Raw genomic sequence first — 21,087 nt, 5'->3', positions numbered from 1 at the left:
GGTGTGGTTGTAGGTAAAAGCAGTGATATAAGCAGATCATTAAAAGATGTCACAGATGGCAGAACAAAAGAACACATAGGTGTCGAAGTTGGTGATATTATCTAAATGAATTTGCAAATTAAGAATGGATGGTAGGGCACTCAAGGTATAGTTCGAGTGGGGGTGGGGGGAGCTTATATTTCAACCCTTCCTGGGATTCACCTAGTTCTGTCGAAAGGTCATGAGGACTTGAAACGTCAACTCTTTTCTTCTCCGCCAATGCTGCCAGACCTGCTGAGTTTTTCCAGGTAATTTTGTTTTTGTTTTGGATTTCCAGCATCCGCAGTTTTTTGTTTTTATCTCTAGGGAATGGGAATAAATGGGTCATGCCTAGGAGTGCAGGATGCAAATAATGGATTATTGAAGGAATCAGTGCTTGGGCCTCAGCTACTTACAATCTATATCATAACCTAGATGAGGAGACTGAGTGTAATGTATCCAAGTTTGCTGATGATACAAAGCTAAGATGTGAAAGTAAGCTGTGGGCACTTCGTGAAGAGGCTGCAAAGGGATATAAATCAGTTAAGCGATTGGGCAAGATAAGTAGATGGAGTATAATGTTAGGTAAAATGAAATTATCCACTTTCAAAGGAAGAATGGAAAAGCAGAATACTTTTTAAAAAGCGGGAGACCATTAACTATTGGTATTCAACAGGATTTAAGTGTTCTTGTACATGAATCACAGGAAGTTAACATATGGATAATAGCAAGCAATTAGAAAGGCAAAAGATATATGAGTCTTTACTGCAAGTATATCTTGCTGGACTATATAGGGCTTTGGTCAGATTACACTTGTACTGAATATAGTTTTGGTCTCCTTACAAAATGAATGGCATATTTAGCATAGAACAAGTATTTACTTTAGAACCGGGAGGCAGTGCAAGGGGAACGGCAATTTTAAAGTACAAGGAAAACCAGACCCGAGACCAGAACGGGATCAGGAGGCAATGTGAGAGGAGAGGCAGCCTTGGTAAGATTTATAAAGAGCGGGAGCTGAGAGTCAGGGCAGAAACTTAAAAAGAGCAGGAGCTGAGAGTCAGGGCAGAAACTTAAAAAGAGCGGGAGCTGAGAGTCAGAGTGGTGATTTAAAAAGAGTGGGAGCTGGACTCGGGGCTGAAAACGGCACAAGGATGTCACAATTCAAAAAGTGACGTGACGCAGGGGGTCAGCTGGGAGGTAAGTCGGGCCAGGTGAGTACTTCTACTTCTATATTTTCTACTAATTAAACTGCTGCAGTCCATTAACTTAAACAAAATAAGGTGAAGGCTTTGGACTGTAGTGGGAGTGTTTGGAGTGGAATAAGGCCCCTAGGGTAATTAGTATTATTTAAAGGGAGTAACTAATGAGCTTAATCTAAAGGGAAGTCATGGCAGCAGAGCTTGCACCCATGATATGTTCCTCCTGCACTATGTGGGAAGTCATGGATACTTCCTGTCGCTGGGGACCACGTGTGCAGGAAGTGTGTCCAGCTGGCTAACCACATTTCAGAGCTGGAGCTGCAGGTGGATTCACTGTGGAGCATCTGTGATGCTGAGATTATTGTGGACAGCATGTTCAGTGAGGTGGTCACACCGCAGGTAAAGACTGAACTGGCAGAAATGGGATGGGTGACCACCAGGCAGAGTTGAGGAAGGCATTTAGTATAGGAGTCCCCTATGGCCGTCCCCCTCTCTAACAGATAGACTGTCTTGGATACTGTTGGGGGAGACGACTTCTCAGGGGAAAGCAGCAGGAGCCAAGTCCATGGCACCACAGGTGGCTCTGCTGCACAGGAAGAGAGGAAGAAGAGTGGCAGGGCTATAGTGATAGGGGATTCAATAGTAAAGGGAACAGACAGGTGTTTCTGCGGCTGCAAAAGAGACTCCAGGATGTTATTTTGCTTCCCTAGTGCCAGGGTCAAGGATTTGTCAGAGAGGCTGCAGGGCATTCTGAAGAGGGAGGGTGAACAGTCAGTGTCATGGTACATATTGGTACCAACAACTCAGGTAAAAAAAAGGGATGAGGTCCTACAAACTGAATTTAGGGAGTTAGGACATAAATTAAAAAGTAGGACCTCAAGAGTAGAAATAACAGTATACATCAGATAATACATGGTTGAAGAAATGGTGAAAGGGGAGGGATTCAGATTCCTGGCACATTGGGACCGGTTCTGAGGAAGGTGGGATGAATACAAACAGGACGGGTCGCATCTGGGCAGGACCGGGACCAGTAACCTTGGGGCGGGGCTGGGGGGTGGTGTGGGGGGTGGTGGGGGGGGGTTGCTGTTTGCTAGTACAGTCAGGGAAGATTTAAGTTAGAATGGCAGGAGGATGGGAACCTGAGCAGAGAGATGGAGGAGGGGGCAACAAGGATAGAAACAAAAGACAGAAAAGTAAGAAGCAAAAGTGGAAGAAACAAAAAGGGCAAAAAACAAATGGGGTCACAGTGCAAAACAAAGCTAAGATGACTAAGGTTAAAAAATACAAGTCTAATGTCTAGAGGAACAGCACCTCATCTTCCGACTAGATACTTTACAGCCTCCCGGACTGAATATTAAGTTCAACAACTTGAGATCATGAACTCTCTCCTCCTTCCCCACCCCCTTTCCGATCCCCCTTTTTCCAATAATTTATATATATGGGCAGTCGTGTAACTGACAAGGCTTGGAAGGCAGTAGCAGTGGTGATCAGTGCCAACGCCCTTCAAGAGAGGACAGCCACGCAGTGCCACAAGAGGATGAATGATCTCCTCCGTTCCATCAGGGTAAGTTACTCTTCTCATCACTCTTGACTCACACTCACAAACCCATCACACATTCACAGGGATCTCACACTGCCAGTTCAAGGGACATCACCATTCATTCTCTCACACTCACTGTCATTGTCCTCATCCCATCCATGGGACCACTTACCACTCAAACGTGCCAGGCATACTTATCATCTGGCAGGCATCCTGCTTACACTTTCTCCATCTCTATTTATAAGAACATAAGAAATAGGAGCTGGAATAGGCCATTTGACCCCTCAAGCCTGCCCCACCATTCAATAAGATCTTGGCTGAACTGCCCCAGACCTCTACTCCTCTTTCATGCCGGCTCCTCATTGCCCTCAATTCCCCAATATTTCAAAAATCTATCTACCTCACTTCAAATACTTTCAGTGATCTAGCCTCCACAACTCTCTGGGGTAGAGAATTCCAGACATTCACTACCCCCTGAGAGAAGAAATTCCTTCACATCTCAACTTTAAATGAGTGTCCCCTTATTCTGTAACTAGGTCCCCTAGTTCGAGATTCCACCACCAGTGGAAACATCTTCTCAAAGTCTACCATGTCAAGCTCCCTCAGAATCTTATATGTATCAATAAGATCATCCCTCATTCTTCTAAACAATAATGAACCTGTTTAGTCGTTTTTGATAAGTCAACCCCTTCATCCCAGGAATCAGCCTTGTGAATCTCTTTTGAACTGCCTCCAATATCCTTTCTTAAATATGGAGACCAAAACTGTACACAGTACTCTAGGTGCGGCCTCACCAATACCCTGTACAGTTGTAACAAGGCTTCCCTATTTTTAAACTCCAACCCCCTAGCAATACAGGCCAAAATTCCATTTGTCTTCTTAATTACTAGCTGCACCTGCATGCTAACTTTTTGTGTTCTATGCAAAAAAAATCCAGATCCCTCTGTGCTGCACTTTTTTGGAATCTCTCTCCATTTAAATAATGGCCTGCCTTTTGAATCTTCCTACTAAAATGCATGACCTCACATTTTCCTACATTAAACTCCATCTGCCAAGTGTTTGCCCACTCACTCAACCTATCTCTACCTCCTAGTAGATTTCTTATGTCCTCATCACATACCTTCCCTATTTCACCTATTTTTGTATCGTCAGCAAATTTGGACATATTACATGCTGCCCCCCCTCCAAGTTATTAATATAGATAATAAATAATTGAGGCCCTAGGACTGATCCTTGTGGCACTCCATTAGTTACGTCTTTCCAATCTGAAAAAGACCCATCAATCCCGACTCTTTGTCTTCTGTGTATTAACCAATCCATGCTATTACATTACCCCCAATACCATGAGCTCCTATCTTGTGCAATAAACTCCTAGGTGGCAACTTATTGAATGGCAGGAGAAGCTGGCACACAACAACAGGGGGAGGTGACAGACTGGTGGAGCAATCCCTGAAATTAAGGTCTTCATGGACTTTGAAAGCAGAGCCATCCAGCTGGCCGGCGGTGATCTGGACTGTTCCTGTGCTGATGGTGTGGTTGGTGGTGCTCTACCAAGTGAGGGTCCAGCAGTGCAACATCCATCAGTCAACCATGCCGTGAATGATGTGTCTTGTTTCATAGGCTACTGCCATGCTCTAATTATCTCCCCTTGCTTCTGCAGGCACATCTGGGCAACAGCTCTCATAGTCCATGAACCAGGGCCTCCAATCAAGCCCCAAAGAAACCATGAAGAGGAATCTGGAGGCACTCTCCTTTGAAACCCCATCACAGTGCTCACCCACACCTTCCACCAGCACAGAGACACACATCTCAGTGGGACCTAGCTTTTGAGTAGCCTCAGGATCACAATCTGGTGACCACATTGCGATGTCTGATCCACAGCAGGCTGTCCCAGGAACTTGCATGGTGTCCAACACTTAGAGGACTGCTGGAGGCCAGAATTTTGCTGAGTGCGAGTCAGGTGATGAGCTTCTGGACTCGATCATTTTGCAGTTGCTGGAGCTGCAAAGGCAAGCTCGGGAACATCAGGAAGGGATGTCTGCTGCACTCCTCAGATTGCAAGGTACAATGGAGGACTCTGTCCGCCTTCACTCTGAGGTGATTGCGCTGGCATGCCAATGCACCAAGGTCAACACTGGTAGGATTCACTGCTGCACGAGGTGAGCTCCATCACTGATGCCATAGTTGGCCTCCAACCAATGTGTACACGAGACAGGTGCTGGCAGCTCGATCTCACTCCAGTTACCCATGATCATCAAGGAGTCAGTCTGGGGCCCCCGGGCAACCATAGGGAGGAGGATCCGCAGGTGCACATCCCGGGCTCATCCATCCAGGTGACTCCGAGTGTGTATCTTCCTGTGACATCAACAGCTCTAACTCCACAGGCCGAGGAGGGTGCCACTGTCACAGAGTAGGGCCCTGAAAGCAGGCTGGGGCCCTCCAAGTTACAGTGCTCCAGAGGACGCCAGCCAAGGTCAACACAGAGAGGGCATAGCAGCCAGCAGGCTTCCTCCATCTCTGCTGTGGATGTATGGGGAGCACCAAGACGCAGCAGCAGGGTTAGGAAAACTAAGAAGATGTAGTTGCACCGCCTGGGCACGGGTGTTAAACACATTTTTTTGTTTTTTTATTCATTCATGGGATGTGGGCATCGCTGGCTGGGCCAGCATTTATTGCCCATCCCTAGTTGCCCTTGAGAAGGTGGTTGTGAGCTGCCTTCTTGAACCACTGCAGTCCATGTGGTGTGGGTACACTCACAGTGCTGTTAGGAAGGGAGTTCCAGGATTATGACCCAGCGACAGTGAAGCAACGGCGATATATTTCCAAGTCAGGATGGTGAGTGACTTGGAGGGGAAATTCCAGGTGGTGTTCTCAACTATCTGCTTCCCTTGTCCTTCTAGGTGTTAGTGGTCATGGGTTTGGAAGGTGCTGTCGAAGGAGCCTTGGTGAATTCCTGCAGTGCATCTTGTAGATAGTACACACTGTTGCTACTGAGCGTCAGTGGTAGAGGGAGTGAATGTTTGTGGATGTGGTGCCACTCAAGTGGACTGCTTTTTCCTGGATGGTGTCCAGCTTCTTCAGTGTTGTAGGAGCTGCATTCATGCAGGCAAGTGGACAGTATTACAGTATTCCATCACACTCCTGACATGTGCCTTGTAGATGGTGAACAGGCTTTGGGGAGTCAGAAGGTGAGTAAATTGTCGCACAATTCCTAGCCTCTGACCTGCTCTTGTAGCCAAAGTATTTATATGGCTAGTCCAGTTCAATTTCTGGTCAATGGTATCCCCCAGGGTGTTGATAGTCGAGGATTCAGTGATGGTGATGCCATTGAACATCAAGGGGCGATGGTTGGATTCTCTCTTGTTGGAGAGAGTCATTGCCCGACACTTGTGTGGCACGAATGTTACTTGCCACTTGTCAGCCCAATCCTGGATAGTGTCCAGGTCTTGCTGCATTTGGACACGGACTGCTTCAGTATCAGATGAGTCACAAATGGTGCTGAACATTGTGCAACCATCAGCGAACATCCACACTTCTGACCTTATGATGGAAGGAAGGTCATTGATGAAGCAGCTGAAGATGGTTGGGCCGAGGACACAACCCTGAGGAACTCCTGCAGTGATGTCCTGGAGCTGGGATGACTGACCTCCAACAACCACAACCATCTTCCTTTGTGCTAGGTATGACTCCAACCAGCAGAGTTTTCCTCCTGATTCTTTTTGACTCCAGTTTTGTTTGGGCTCCTTGATGCCACATTTGATCAAATGCTGCCTTGTTGTCTCACCTCACCTCGGGAGTTTAGCTCTTTTGTCCATTTTGAACCAAGGCTGTAATGAGGTCAGGAGCTGAGTGGCCCTGGTGGAACCCAAACTGGGCAGGAACTCAAGCAGGTTATTGCTAACTTAAGTAAGTGCCACTTGATAGCACTGTGGATGACCCCTTCCATTACATTACTGATGATCGAGAGTAGACTGATGGAGCAGTAATTGACCAGGTTGGATTTGACCTGCTTTTTGCGTACAGGACATAGCTGGGCAATTTTCCACATAGCAGGGTGGATGCCAGTGTTGTAGCTGTACTGGAACAGCTTGGCTAGGGGCGTGGCAAGTTCTGGAGCACAAGTCTTCAGTACTATTGCCGGAATATTGTCAGGGCCCATAGTCTTTGCAGTATCCACTGCCTTCAGCCATTTCTTGGTATTATGTGGAGTGAATCGAATCGGCTGAAGACTAGCATCTGTGATGCTGAGGACCTCCGGAGGAGGCCGAAATGGATCATCCACCCAGCACTTCTGGCTGAAGATTGTAGCAAATGCTTCAGCCTTATCTTTTGCACTTGTACACAATGTTCACTACTGTTAATAAACTCCCAAGAATGTCTCCCTGCCTATGGCTTCTTGTTCTGATAAGCAGTGTTCTTGTTACTCAGATGTGAAACTTTCTGCACAAGATAAAGACAGCTTCCTCAGTCCAGGGCCTCTTCCCTGTGCTCTGTGCAGCCTTCAGACCAAAGTGACTGTCTGGCCTCATACTCCCTGGACACATAACCGATGCCTGCACTTTGACGTTGCTTGTCATTGCTGCCAGAATGCAGAATGTAGTTGGTGTCACAGAGTCTGTCATTCTCCCTGTGTGCTGTCAGTAACTTTAAGGTGGGGCTCACCCCCATCTCTTCAGCATCTGTGACCAGTGACACTGTGTTTCTGAAGGGCTCAGGTGCTGAAGGTGGACAAAGGATCAGATGCTTCTGAAGTTTCATCGCTGTGTCTCTATGATATGACCCTGATCACAGAGTGCAAGCAAGCTGTCCTCAGCCAGACAGGAGTCAGACATTCTCAGAGGCTCTCAGTGGAGTGTCCTCACTGCATGTCATTATCATCCTCCTGCAATTGAGCAGCTTTTAGGGCCTCCACTGCATCTCCATGATAGGAGCATTTTCACAGAGGTTATTTGCACTGCCATAAGCCAGACAGGAGTCAAACATTCACTAGATGCAATGTGAGGATCTACGGGGCCACCTCACTTCCTTGTCGTCATCATTCTCCACAAATCTAACAGCTCTGACGGCCTCCCAAGCATGCCTACCTCATCTAACCAGTGTGATGGTCTCAACCCTGTTATCATCAGCTTTGAGGTCCTCCTTACTCTCATCCCCGTTGGCGTCCTCCTCATCGGAGACCTCCAGCTCCTCCATCTGCTCCTCAGATAGCTCCTCTCCCCATTGCAGTGCCAGATTGTAAAGGGCACAGCAGACAACAATGATGCATGACACTCTCTGAAGACAGTATGCAAGTCTCCACCAGACTGGTCCAGGCACCGGAACCTCATTTTCAGCATTCCGATGGTCTGCTCCACCATGTTGCGAGCTGCTGCATGGGCCTCATTATACCTTCGCTCTGCTGCAGTCTGAGGCCCCTGCAAGGGTGTCATCAGCTACGGCCTCTGTGGGTAGCCCCTGTCCCCGAGGAGGCATCCCTGAAGCTTCTTTGGGCCCTCGAAGACTTCAGGGATCTGTGACCGATTGAGGATGTAGGAGTCGTGGACACTCCCTGGAAACTGTGCACACACCTGCAGGATGCATTTCTGCATTTCACATAACAGCTGCACGTTCAGTGAGTGGGATCCCTTGTTCGTGATGTAGTTCACCATGTGTTGTGATGGAGATGTGAGCGCCGCGTGAGTGCAGTCGATCACACCCTGCAACTGTGAGAGGCCCAAGATCTGAGCAAATCCAATTGCCCTTGCAGCCTGGCTGTCCTGGTCCCGGGCAAAATGCACAAAGTTGTGTGGCCCTCACAAAGATGGCATTCATCCTACAGAGATCACCTGTGGAGCCCTGAAAGGAACCACTGGCTTTGAAATTGAGCGACGCAGTCACTTTCATGGCTACCGGCAGTGGATTCCCTCCATGTCCCTGTGGCGCTAAATCCTGCAGCACGTGGCAGATGTGACTGACCAGTTCCCTAGACATGCTCAGTCTTCAGCGACACTGGTTTTCAGTCATCTGCAGGAATGAATGTCAGCACCTATGGACCCTAGGTGTCGCTAGGCACAGAACAGCGATGGCTCGCTGTGGCTCTTTGGCGGCGTGTGCAGGAACTCTTTCTGCCCCTTCTTCCTGAGGTTGCTGCTCCCACCTCTCCGCAGCCAGGAGCCTCACCCACTCTTTTCTCCGTCGGCTTCACTCTCTGTAGGCCATCAGGCATACAGCTAGTTCACCAGACTTCATTATCCTGATGTACGCCTTCTGCAGGATGAAAGAGAGAGACACGTGGTTAGCCTGGGTGTACTAAGAACCTGTCCTGGTTAAGTGTAAAGGCCCCTTAATGCTACCTGGGGAGTGCTGGCCACCACTTGGATGGCCAGAGATTAGTGCGCTGCATGGCTGCCCAAAACCCCACCCACCTCCACCCCACTCCACCTGACCGATTGGCGGCAGCTTTTCCCTTGGATTGCATGCTGTGCTCTCAGCTCAGGAGCAGGCATTCTCCTAACCTGTGCTGCAAGGCTGCACTGTTAGCTTGAACCATCAGGGAGGATGGTCCTAACTGGGGTGCTGACATTGCAAGAGGCTGTGACTGCTCCATGACCAGCTTTAGCAAGGAGATTGTACAATGTGGGCAGTCATCTAACTGTCCTGCAGTCCACTAAAATGCTCATCACTTTGCAGTCTGTGCCAGGGAGATGAAAAGCTCTGGAGCACTTGGAGGCACTTTGATGCCTCTGTGTTGCTTGAGTGGGCAGAGAAGCTAGAAACACAATTCCAATCCCATCAATGTGGCTGCGTCTGAACTGTCTCAGCTGCAGAGGAATGGTCACTTTCTACAGGTTTCTCGAATGCATGGCTGCTTCCCTCGCCCACCCTACCCCCACCCCGAATGCTTGTGTGTTATATTCAACGGCAAGGCTGCCCTCTCTCCCCCAAAGTCACCTCAATGGCAGGGCTGTCCTTGAGCCCCCCACAACACTCCTCAAGCTTGAAGTCCGACAGGCGACCCTGGCGAGTGCTGCACATCGTTACTGTTCCCCTCGAGTTCCCCTTAAAGTGCAGCCCACCAAGTGCACGCCTTTTATATGCTGTTGTGAAACACGTCGGCATCCTTCCTAGCCAAAGTGCATGGATAATCCAGTGGTGGTTGGGGAGGGGGGGGGGGGTGGGGGGCGGGGGGTGTTGAGGGGGTAGAATGATTCCGGCAGGCTGACCTAATAATGATATGCAGATGTATTATAATGAGGTTCCCATGTCCAATGGCGGGAAACACAGCCCAGCAGGCTGAGCAGATGATCGTGAACTGGTTTCATGCCACCCTGAAACCAATCGTGCAATATTGTCCGCTACTGCCGCTGAATATGCCTGACGCTAGCAGGCATGGAAAATCCTGGCCAATGGCTTTATCCTTTCCAATATTTAATTGGAGGTAATTCCTGCTCCTCCAGTACTGGATGACAGACAAGCAACACAGCAAAACAGATAGGGTGGAGAAGTCGCGAGATAGGTGATGGGAACTTGGAGCTGGGTATCATCGACGTGCTTTTTGGAATCAGAAATAAAAACAGAAAATGCTGGAAAAACTCAGCAGGTCTGGCAGCATCTGTAGAGAGAGAAACAGAGTTAACCTTTCAAGTCTGTATGATTCTCCTTCAGAGCTAAAGAGAAATAGAAATGTCATGGATATTATACTGGTTAAGAGGAGGTTGAGCCAGTGGAGCAAAATAGAAAGTCAGGGATAGGTGGAAGCTCATGCAGATTCCAACTGAAGTTCCATCCCACACTTAGTGCCATGCACCGCCATATGTACACACTCGACCCCTCTCTCCAGCAGCACCGACTCACCCTATCTCAAAGCTGTCCTTGTCCCCATTCCATTTCATTCTTTGTCTCATCTGACACCATAACAATAAACATTTTGTCCATCTTTCGGGTGTTAAGGAACGCAAGCTCTGACAACTTATTGACACCAACGCCCATCCAGGACCCTCCACCCCTTCCCATCCTTCTGACCCCCATCCTTTCTTCTAATACAAGCCCTTGCCTTGTATTCACTATACACTCTGACCATTCTCTCTCTGATGCTGAACATTTTGTAATCAGCAAGGGACTCAGTTTCATACTATTACGCCCTCACCTCAATGAATTTCAGGTTCAGCATGATGCTGAACTCTTCTTCCTGCACCTTAGTCTCCATTCTCACTTCTTTGGGCAGGACTCCTCCCCTGTTCAACGGATCCTTTTTCTCTCTCCACCTGCACCCCTCCCTCTGGCCTCTCACCTGCTCTTGATCTTTTCACTGAGAACTGTCGGCGTGACATCGGTGGTCTTAATTTCTCTGTTCCTCTCACTCAACCTGCCTCCTTCTGAACTTGCTGCATTCCATTCTCTCAGGTCCAACCCTGACTTTGTTATCAAACCTGCAGACAAGGCTGGTGCTGTTGTCATTTGCCATACTGACCTCTATCTTGCAGAGCTGAGCGCCGAACCACAGACACTTCTTCCTACCTCTCCCTGGACCATAACCCCACCACCGAACATCAAGCCGTTGTTTCCAGGACTGTAACTGACCTCATCTCGTTTAGAGATCTTCCCTCCACAGCTTCCAACCTCATTGTCTCCCAACCCCATACAGCCTGCTTCTACCTCCTCCCCAAAATCCACAAAGAGCACTGTCCTGGTAGACCGATTGTGTCAGCCTGTTCCAGCCCCACGGACCTCATTTCTTCCTATCTTGACCCCATTCGCTCTCACCTTGTCCAGTTTCTTCCCACCTACATCCACGATTCCTTTGATGCCCTAGTCACATCAACAATTTCCAGTTTCCTGGCCCTAACCGCCTCCTCTTCACTATGGATGTCCAGCCCCTCTATACCCCTATCCCCCACCAGGATGGTCTGAGGGCTCTCCGCTTGTTTCTTGAACAGAGGTCTGAACAATCCTCATCCAACATCACTCTCCTCCACCTGGCTGAACTAGTTCCCTCATCGAACAATTTCTCCTTAAACTTGTCTCACTTCCTCCATATAAAAGGTATGCCTATGGGCACCAGCATGGGCCCCAGGTATGCCTGTCTCTTTATAGGGTATGTGGAACATTCGCTGTTTTAGTCCTACTCAGATCCCCTCCCACTACTCTTTTTTCGATACACAATGACTGTATCGGTGCCACTTCATGCTCTTGTCTGGACCTGGAAAAATGTATTGATTTTGCTTCAAATTTCCACTCCTCTCTCACCTTCACATGGTCCATCTCTGACACTTCTCTTCCCTCCTTGGCCTCTCTGTCTCCATTTCTGGTGATAGACTGTCTACCAATATTCATCACAAGCCCACTGACTCCCACAGTTATCTCGACTACTGCTCCTTACACCCTGCTTCCTGCAAGGACTCCAACCCATTCTTCCAGTTCCTCTACCTCTGTTGCTCCTGTTCTGATGATGCTACCTTCCAAAACGGGGCTTCTGAAATGTCTTCCTTTTTCGTTTAACTAAAGGTTCCCCCCAACAGTGGTTGACAGGGTCCTCAACCATGTCCAGCCCATCTCCCGCACCTCTGCCCTCATTCTTCCCTTCCCTCGCAGAACCATGATAGGGTCCCCTTTGTCCTCACTTTTCACTCCACCAGCCTCCGCATTCAAAGGATCATCCTCCGCGATTTCCGCCAACTTCAGCATGAAGCCACCACCAAACACATCTTCCCCTCACCTACCCTGTCAGCATTCTGTAGGGGCTGTTCCCTCTGTGACACCCTGATCCACCCCTCCACCATCCCCAACTCCTCATCCCCTTCCCCTGGCACCTTCCCATGCAATTGCAGAAGGTGCAACACCTTTACCTCCTCCCTCCTCACCGTCCAAGGCCCCAAACATTCCTTTCAAGTGAAGCAGCGCTTCACTTGCACCTCCTTCATTTGGTCTATTGCATTCACTACTCACAATGCGGTCTCATTTACACTGGGGAGACTAAACGCGGACTGCTGTCTGTGGGTGACCACTTTGTGGAACACCTTTGCTCAGTCCACAAGCATGAACCAGACCTTCTTGTCACTTGCCATTTCAACACACCATCTTGCTTTTATGCCCACATGTCCGTCCTTGGCCTGATGCAATGTTCCAGAGAAGCCCAACAGAAACAGCACCTCATCTTTTGACTAGGCACTTTACAGCCTCCCAGAACTACTGAGTTTTTCCAGGATTTTCTGTTTTAATTTCAGATTTTCAGCATTTGCAGGATTACGCTTCTACATTTGGAATCAGATATGCTTGTGAATGATTTTGTGGAGGTGCAGCATGTAGAAGAGAAATAGGAGGGGTCCAAGGATAGATCTTTAGCAGTCTCCAGAGATAATGGTGTGGAATTTGGAAGAGAAAATGTTGCAGATTAATCTGTGGCTACGGCTGAGTAGAAAAGAATGGAACCAGGTGAGGGCAATGCTACCAACTGGACGATAAAGTAATATTTCAGAAGGCTGGTACAGTCAACTATGTCAAAGGCTGCACACAGGTTGAGAAAGATGAGGAAGGATAGTTTACCTTGGTCAAAATCAGATAGGATGTTATTTGTGACTTTGATATTAAATGATTCAGTATTGCGGCGGGGCAGAAACCTGATTAGAGGAATTCTAATATGGAGTTCCGGGAAACATGGTTTTGGATTTGGGCGGTTACAACACATTCAAGTTGGAGGTGGAAAGGTAATTTGCAAGGACAAGGGTAGAGGGTGCCAATGGTGGACTTTCTGAGGAGGGAGTGATGACAGTAGATTTCATGGGAAAGTGGACAGTACCTGAGCAGAGGGAACCATTAATATTGTCAGTTCACATGGAGCCAGGAAAGAAGTTGAGTGGTCAGGAGTTCCTTATGATTATTCCACTAAGGTCTTCAGCCAATTCATGTTCAACCTGAATTTCAAAGTGTGTGCTCCTATAAGAAGAGACACAATAGTTCCAAACATATCCCACAACATCCCCAGCATGAAAGCCACCATCATTAATCTTCATTACCTTGAAATTGCATTGTATAAGAGTAGTAATGTTGGTATGACTTTCCTTTGTCCACTCTAGTAAACAAATTAATGACTTTGTTAAAATAATGGGCTGAGAAACTTAATAAGACCATAAGATGTAGGAGCAGAAGTAGGCCATTCGGCCCATCGAGTCTGCTCCGCATTCAATGAGATCATGGCTATTCTGATAATCCTCAACTCCACTTTCCTGCCTTCTCCCCATAATCTTTAATTCCTTTACTGATTAAAAATCTGTCTATCTCAGCCTTGAATATACTTAACAACCCAGCCACTGCAGCCCTCTGCGGTAAAGAATTCCACAGATTGACTACCCACTGAGGGAAGGAATTCCTCCTCATCTCTGTCTTAAAAGAGCGATCTCTTGCTCTGAGATTATGCCCTCTGGTCCTAGACTGACCCACAAGGGGAAACAACCTCTCAGCACCTACCCTGTCAAGCCCCCTAAGGATCTTATATGTTTCAAGAAGGTCACCTCTCATTCTTCTAAACTCCAATGAGTACAGGCCCAACCTACTGAACCCCTCCTCATGAGAAAATCCCTCCATACCTGGGATCAACCTAGTGAACCTTCTCTGGACTGCTTCCAATGCCAGTATATCTTTCCTTAGATAAAGGGGACCAAAATTGTTCACAGTATTCTAGGTGTGGTCTAACTGGTGCCTTGTATAGCTTTAGCAAGACTTCCCTATTTTTATACTCCATTCCCTTTGAAATAAAGGCCAACATTCCATTTGCCTTTCCTATTGCCTGTTGAACTTGTATGTTTGCTTTTTGGGATTCATGCACAATTCATGCATAAGGACTCCCAAATCCCTCTGTGCTACAGTCCTCCTTCTGCAGTCTTTCTTCATTTAAATAACATTCAGCTCCTCTATTCTTCCTGCCAAAGTGCATAACCTCACATTTTCCCACATTATATTCCATCTGCCAAGTTTTTGCCCACTCAAGTTATATCCCTCTGTAGACTCCTTGTGTCATCCTCACCACCTGCCTTCCCATCTATTTTTGTCATCCGCAAGCTTGGCAATAGTATATTCACTTGCCTTATCTAAGTCATTAATATACATTGTAAATAACTGAGCATTGATCCCTGTGGCACTCCATTAATTATAGGTTGCCATCCCGGAAACGGCCCCCTTATCCCAACTCTGTCTTGTATTAGTTAGCCAATCCTCTATTCATGCTAATACACTACCCACAACACCATGGGGTCTTATCTTATCAAGTAGCCTTATGTGTGGTACCTTATCAAATGCCTTTTGGAAATCCAAATATATTACTCGTTCCCCTTTATCTATTCTGCTTGTTACCTCCCCAAAGAATTCTAATTCTAATATATTTGTTTGGCATGAAGCCATGCTGACCCTGCTTGATTAGATTATGTATTTCTAAATGCTCTGCCATTACATCCTTTATAATAGACTCAAACATCTTCCCAAGCACAGATATTAGGCTAACCTGTTTTTTGTCTCCTTCCCTTTTTGAATAAGGGTGTTACATTGGCCGTTCTCCAGTCCTCTGGGACCTTTCCAGAATCTAAGGGTTCTTGGAAGATTAGTACCAGTGCATCCACTATCTCTGTAGCTACTTCCTTTAATATCCTAGGTTCAGGGCACCAGGGGACATATCGGCCTTTAGCCTCATTAGTTTTCCTAGTCCTTTTTCACTAGTGATTGTTATTGTATTTATTTCCTCCCCCCTTTTTTTCCCCTTGATTATTTAGTATTTTTGGAATGCTATTTGTGTCTTCTACCATGAAGACTGATGCAAAGTATGTATTCAACTCCTCTGCCATTTCATGGTTCCCCATTATGATTTCCCCAGCCCCATTCTCTAAGGGGCCTATGTTCACTTTGGACTATCGGTTGCTAAGGTCTTGTGTTTCTTACCACTTTTTCCAAAAAAGATTACATAACAAGTACATTTAATTTACACTTCTGACTTAGTATAAATTAATTAATTTAACTACTGGGTTTGAATCTAAATATTTAAATATATACTTTTTAGTAGTTCTTACAGATTGAAATACGAATGAAATTAAAGCTGACACATAACCATCTAAATGTTGTTGTGATCAGGTGAGGAAGGATAGACTGGCTTCTCTCTTTTCCCACTGCTCATTTGACTGCAACAGGGTTTTTTTTTGAAAGGATATGCTTGCCAATTCAGTCAGTGCTGTGACAGTAAAAGACACACACAGATTTCCTTGTAAGTTTCTAAAAGGAAAAGAAAGTGTATTTATTGTACTTGACACCAAGTCCAAATAAAAAATAATACAATTGCTCTGACGCACACATAGATTCCAGGGTTCACCCACTCCCGCAGTAAGTTACTAAGTGGGAGGATAGTTTAAGCAGTTTTTTAAAGTCCAATAAAAGTTAGTAGTATACGGATATGGTAGATTGATAACTTGGGTGGTTTCAGGCTGGGCTTGATGGTCCCTCAAGATTTGGTGTTGAGACAGTTTAGAGAGGTTGATGGATGATTTTTCTGTTCTTTTGGAGTTTGAAGTTGCTGGTTGATCCTTAAAAACACTGATTGCTCCGTGTGGTTGGTCAAACAACAGTTAGGGCTCAAACTTGCAGGCTGGATGGTGGGAAAGAGAGAGAGAGATGCCCCACTCAGGATTTTATTTCTTTGGCATCTCTTTGGCTTCTGTTATATGGCCTGGAACAAAGCAATTTATTAAAAATAATAGGATTTTAGTTTACAAAAGTACTTTAAAAATGATTAGCATTTCTTGTTGCAGTCCATGGCCAACAACCAAAATCCTCACATTTACATGGACATCGCCTCCCGAGGCAACACCCTGGTCTGCATCGTCATGGAGCTCAGGATTTATGTGGTCCCCAAGCTGCAGAAAATTTCCTTGCATTGTGCAATGATGAGAAGGGATTTGGTTACAAGGGCTCGATATTCCACAGAATCATTTCCGGCTTCATGTGCCAGGGTGGTAACTTCACAAAGGGCAATGGCACTGGTGGAAAGTTCATCTATAGTGTGAAATTTGCCGTGAGAATTTCCAACTGAAGCACACGAGTCTCGGTACCCTGTCTATGGCCAATGCTGGACCAAATACAAATGGATTCCAAAACGAAAACAGAACTACCTGGAAAAACTCAGCAGGTCTGGCAGTATCGGCAGAGAAGAAAAGAGTTGACGTTTCGAGTCCTCATGACCCTTCAACAGAACTGATTGAATATTAGGAAAGGGGTGAAATATAAGCTGGTTTAAGGTGGGGGGGCGGTGGGAGGAGAGAAGTGGGGGAGTGTGGTTGTAGGGACAAGCAAGCAGTGATAGGAGCAGATAATCAAAAGATGTCACAAAGGAACAAAGAAGAGTTGAAGGTGGTGATATTATCTAAACAAATGTGCTAATTAAGAATGGATGACAGGGCACTCAAGGTACAGCTCTAGTGGGGGTGGGGTGGAAAGAGTAGCAGGGCATACAAGATTTAAAAATAATGGAAATAGGTGGAAAAAGAAAAATCTATACAAATTATTGGAAAAAAACAAAAGGAAGGGGGAAGAGACGGAAAGGGGGTGGGGATGGAGGAGGGAGTTCAAGATCTAAAGTTGTTGAATTCAATATTCAGTCCGGAAGGCTGTAAAGTGCCTAGTCGGAAGATGAGGTGTTGTTCCTCCAGTTTGCATTGGGCTTCACTGGAACAAAGCAGCAAGCCAAGGACAGACATGTGGGCAAGAGAGCAGGGTGGAGTGTTAAAATGGCAAGCGACAGGGAGGTTTGGGTCTTTCTTGCAGACAGACTGCAGGTGTTCTGCAAAGCGGTCGCCCAGTTTATGTTTGGTCTCTCCAATGTAGAGGAGACCACATTGGGAGCAACGAATGCAGTAGACTAAGTTCAGGGAAATGCAGGTGAAATGCTGCTTCACTTGAAAGGAGTGTTTGGGCCCTTGGACGGTGAGGAGAGAGGAAGTGAAGTGGCAGGTGTTGCATCTTTTGCGTGGGCATGGGGAGGTGCCATAGGTAGGGGTTGAGGAGTCGGGGGTGATGGAGGAGTGGACCAGGGTGTCCCAGAGGGACCGATTCCTAAGGAATGCCTGCGGGGGGGTGAAGGGAAGATGTGTTTGGTGGTGGCATCATGCTGGAGTTGGGGGAAATGGCGGAGGATGATTCTTTGAATGCGGAGGCTGGTGGGGTGATAAGTGAGGACAAGGGGGACCCTATCATGTTTCTGGGATGGAGGAGAAGGCGTGAGGGCGGATGCGTGGGAGATGGGGCCGTACACAGTTGAGGGCCCTGTCAACGACCGTGGGTGGAAAACCTCGGTTAAGGAAGAAGGAGGACATGTCAGAGGAACTGTTTTTGAAGGTAGTATCATCAGAACAGATGTGACGGAGGTGAAGGAACTGAGAGAATGTGATGGAGTTCTTACAGGAAGCAGGGTGTGAGGAGCTGTAGTCGAGGTAGCTGTGGGAGTCGGTAGGCTTGTAATGGATATTGGTGGACAGTCTATCACCAGAAATTGAGACAGAGAGGTCAAGGAAGGGAAGGGAAGTGTCAGAGATGGACCATGTGAAAATGATGGAGGGGTGGAGATTGGAAGCAACATTAATAAATTTTTCCAAGTCCCGATGAGAGCATGAAGCAGCACCGAAGTAATCATTGATGTACCGGAGAAAGAGTTGTGAGAGGAGGCCGGAGTAGGACTGGAACAAGGAATGTTCCACATACCCCATAAAGAGACAGGCATAGCTGGGGCCCATGCGGGTACCCATAGCCACACCTTTTATTTGGAGGAAGTGAGAGGAGTTAAAGGGGAAATTGTTCAGTGTGAGAACAAGTTCAGCCAGACGGAGGAGAGTAGTGGTGGATGGGGATTGTTCGGGCCTCTGTTTGAGGAAGAAGCTAAGGGCCCTCAGACTATCCTGGTGGGGGATGGAGGTGTAGAGGGATTGGACGTCCATGATGAAGAGGAAGCGGTTGGGGCCAGGGAATTGGAAATTGTTGATGTGACGTAAGGTGTCAGAGGATTCACGGATGTAGGTGGGAAGGGACTGGACAAGGGGAGAGAGAAGGGAGTCAAGATAACAAAAAATGAGTTCCATGGGGCAGGAACAGGCTGACACAATTGGTCTACCGGGACAGTTCTGTTTGTGGATTTTGGGTAGGAGGTAGAAGCGGGCTGTCCCAGGTTGGGCGACTATCAGGTTGGAAGCTGTGGGAGAAAGATCTCCAGAGGAGATGAAGTCAGTGGCAGTGCTGGAAACAATGGCTTGATGTTCAGTGGTGGGGTCATGGTCCAGGGAGAGGTAGGAGGAAGTGTCTGCGAGTTGACCCTCAGCCTCCGCGAGGTAGAGGTCAGTGCGCCAGACAACAACAGCACCACCCTTGTCAGCGGGTTTGATGACAATGTCAGGGTTGGACCTGAGAGAACGGAGTGCAATAAGTTCAGAGAGAGAGAGATTAGAATGGGTGAGAGGAGCACAGAAATTGAGACGACTAATGTCACGCTGACAGTTGAATTCCAGTTCTTTATGTGCACTGCAGACTGGACGGAAAGCATGTTGTATTTGGTAAGGTTATAGAGGGCGCCGAGGTCATAAAGATGATGGAGAAATTGGACAGCAATGATGGCAAAACCAGCAGTATTATAAGCATCATTAATTGTGGAGAAATGTGAATGGATTTATATGATTGAATAAAACTTGATCACTTGTGATTACAAAAAAAAAAATTTTTTTAAACACTTTAGTTGTAAGGTTGTTCTGTGGAATATTCTGTTGTGTTTCTCACAGCACTGTCATTGCTTGAAAAGTGTAACAAGCTTTTGGTTCTCTATGTGACTTAAAGAGTTAATATAATATCCTTGCATGTTACAATCATTTTGAGTTTTGTAAAGTTTTCATGTTGTTTTGCAGCTCGGTTCAGGGTACTCATAATGAAGCAAGGAAACATCAGGGTAGACAGCCGAGGAGGGTCAGAGGTAAGTGGGGGTTAGGATAGAGTTTTAAGGGTCAGAGGTTATGAGGTTAGGTAATTATGAGATATGGGGTTGCAGTATACAAGAGGATATGTGGATCATGAGGTCCAAGGTGGTATGCTCAAGACCTAATAACTAAAAATGAGGACACAAAACAAGGGGAGGGGGCACTGGAATTGGCTGGCCTTAAATTGCTCAGGTGGTAAGGGGTGGGCCTAATGCTATCTCTCTTGGGTGAAGGCCAATTAAGCTCCAAAATTGGACAACAGGGAACAGGCAAAGATGAAAATTGGAGTAAAGAAATGCTGTGTGGAAGTGGAAGACATGGCTAGGAAAAATGTGACAGCCAAATGTTAACACATTGACAATGCAACACACAACTATTAACACTATAAAAAAAACTAAAACATCATGACACAGGAAATAAAGTTAATGTGTATAGGAAGTGTATATCATATGAAAGAATTTTCATATAGATAGCTGTAGACGAAAACGTCCAATCCCATTGGTGTTGGGCATCATGGCGGGTGGGGGGAGGGCGACAATATGGCGAGAAGGCCAAAAATCGGTTTTACGCTGTTGTGAAACCAGTTTGCAATTGTCCGCTCCACCCATCAATGGCGGGCCATGTTTCCTACCGCCGCACATCGGGAACCTAATTTAAATACTGTAGCATCTCTTCATAAGCCCTGCTCACTGGAATCATCCCCCCATGTTAAATTTACCGCGCATGTTGGCGTGACTTCAGAACGGCGTGCTTCATGACTGCCTTTAAAAGGCGTGACCTGGCAAGCTGAACTTCAAGGGGAAGAAAGTCGCTTTTCGGCTGGCTTTCAGTGTGGTGCTGGGGCAAGGGCTTCAGTGCAACAGACCGGTGGTGGGGATGGGGGCCAAGGCAGCATAGACTGAAGGAAGTACACAAGAACATGCCAGGGATTTAAGGAAGGGCGGTGAGGGAACACACTTGTCAAAAGTGAGCATTCCTCCACAGCTGAAACCATTCAACTGCAGTTCCACTGACATGCTTGGTGTTGGGCCTCTGAAGCTTTTCTGCCCACTCAACCAATACAAATGCATGAAATTGCCACCAAATGCTCCAGAACTTTCCACCCCTTGGGCGCAGACTGCAAATAAATTAATTAAGCAGAAAAATTGGACGACTGGGCAAGTTGCAGAATCCCCTTGCTAAAGCTGGCCATGGCACAGTCTCTGGTGGAGGCGCTCACAGCTGCTTGCAATGTCTTTATTACAGTTTGGACCAGCATCCATCATGGTTCAAGCTAACAGCGCAGCCTTGCAGTGTGGATTAGGAGAATGCCTGTGCCTGAGCTGAGAGCACAGCATGCAGTCCAGTGGGTGAAGCTGTCGCCAAT

General features: G+C 46.9%; 1 pseudogene; it reads left to right on the top strand.

Annotated features, from left to right (window-relative positions):
• Positions 1-13,092: 13,092 nt before the first annotated feature.
• On the top strand, positions 13,093-19,414 carry LOC121277716 (annotated as a pseudogene).
• Positions 19,415-21,087: the final 1,673 nt, after the last annotated feature.

This window comes from Carcharodon carcharias, chromosome 5, assembly GCF_017639515.1.
Source record: "Carcharodon carcharias isolate sCarCar2 chromosome 5, sCarCar2.pri, whole genome shotgun sequence".
Classification (NCBI taxonomy): Eukaryota; Metazoa; Chordata; class Chondrichthyes; order Lamniformes; family Lamnidae; genus Carcharodon; species Carcharodon carcharias.
This window is presented reverse-complemented; position numbering and strand designations above follow the sequence as displayed.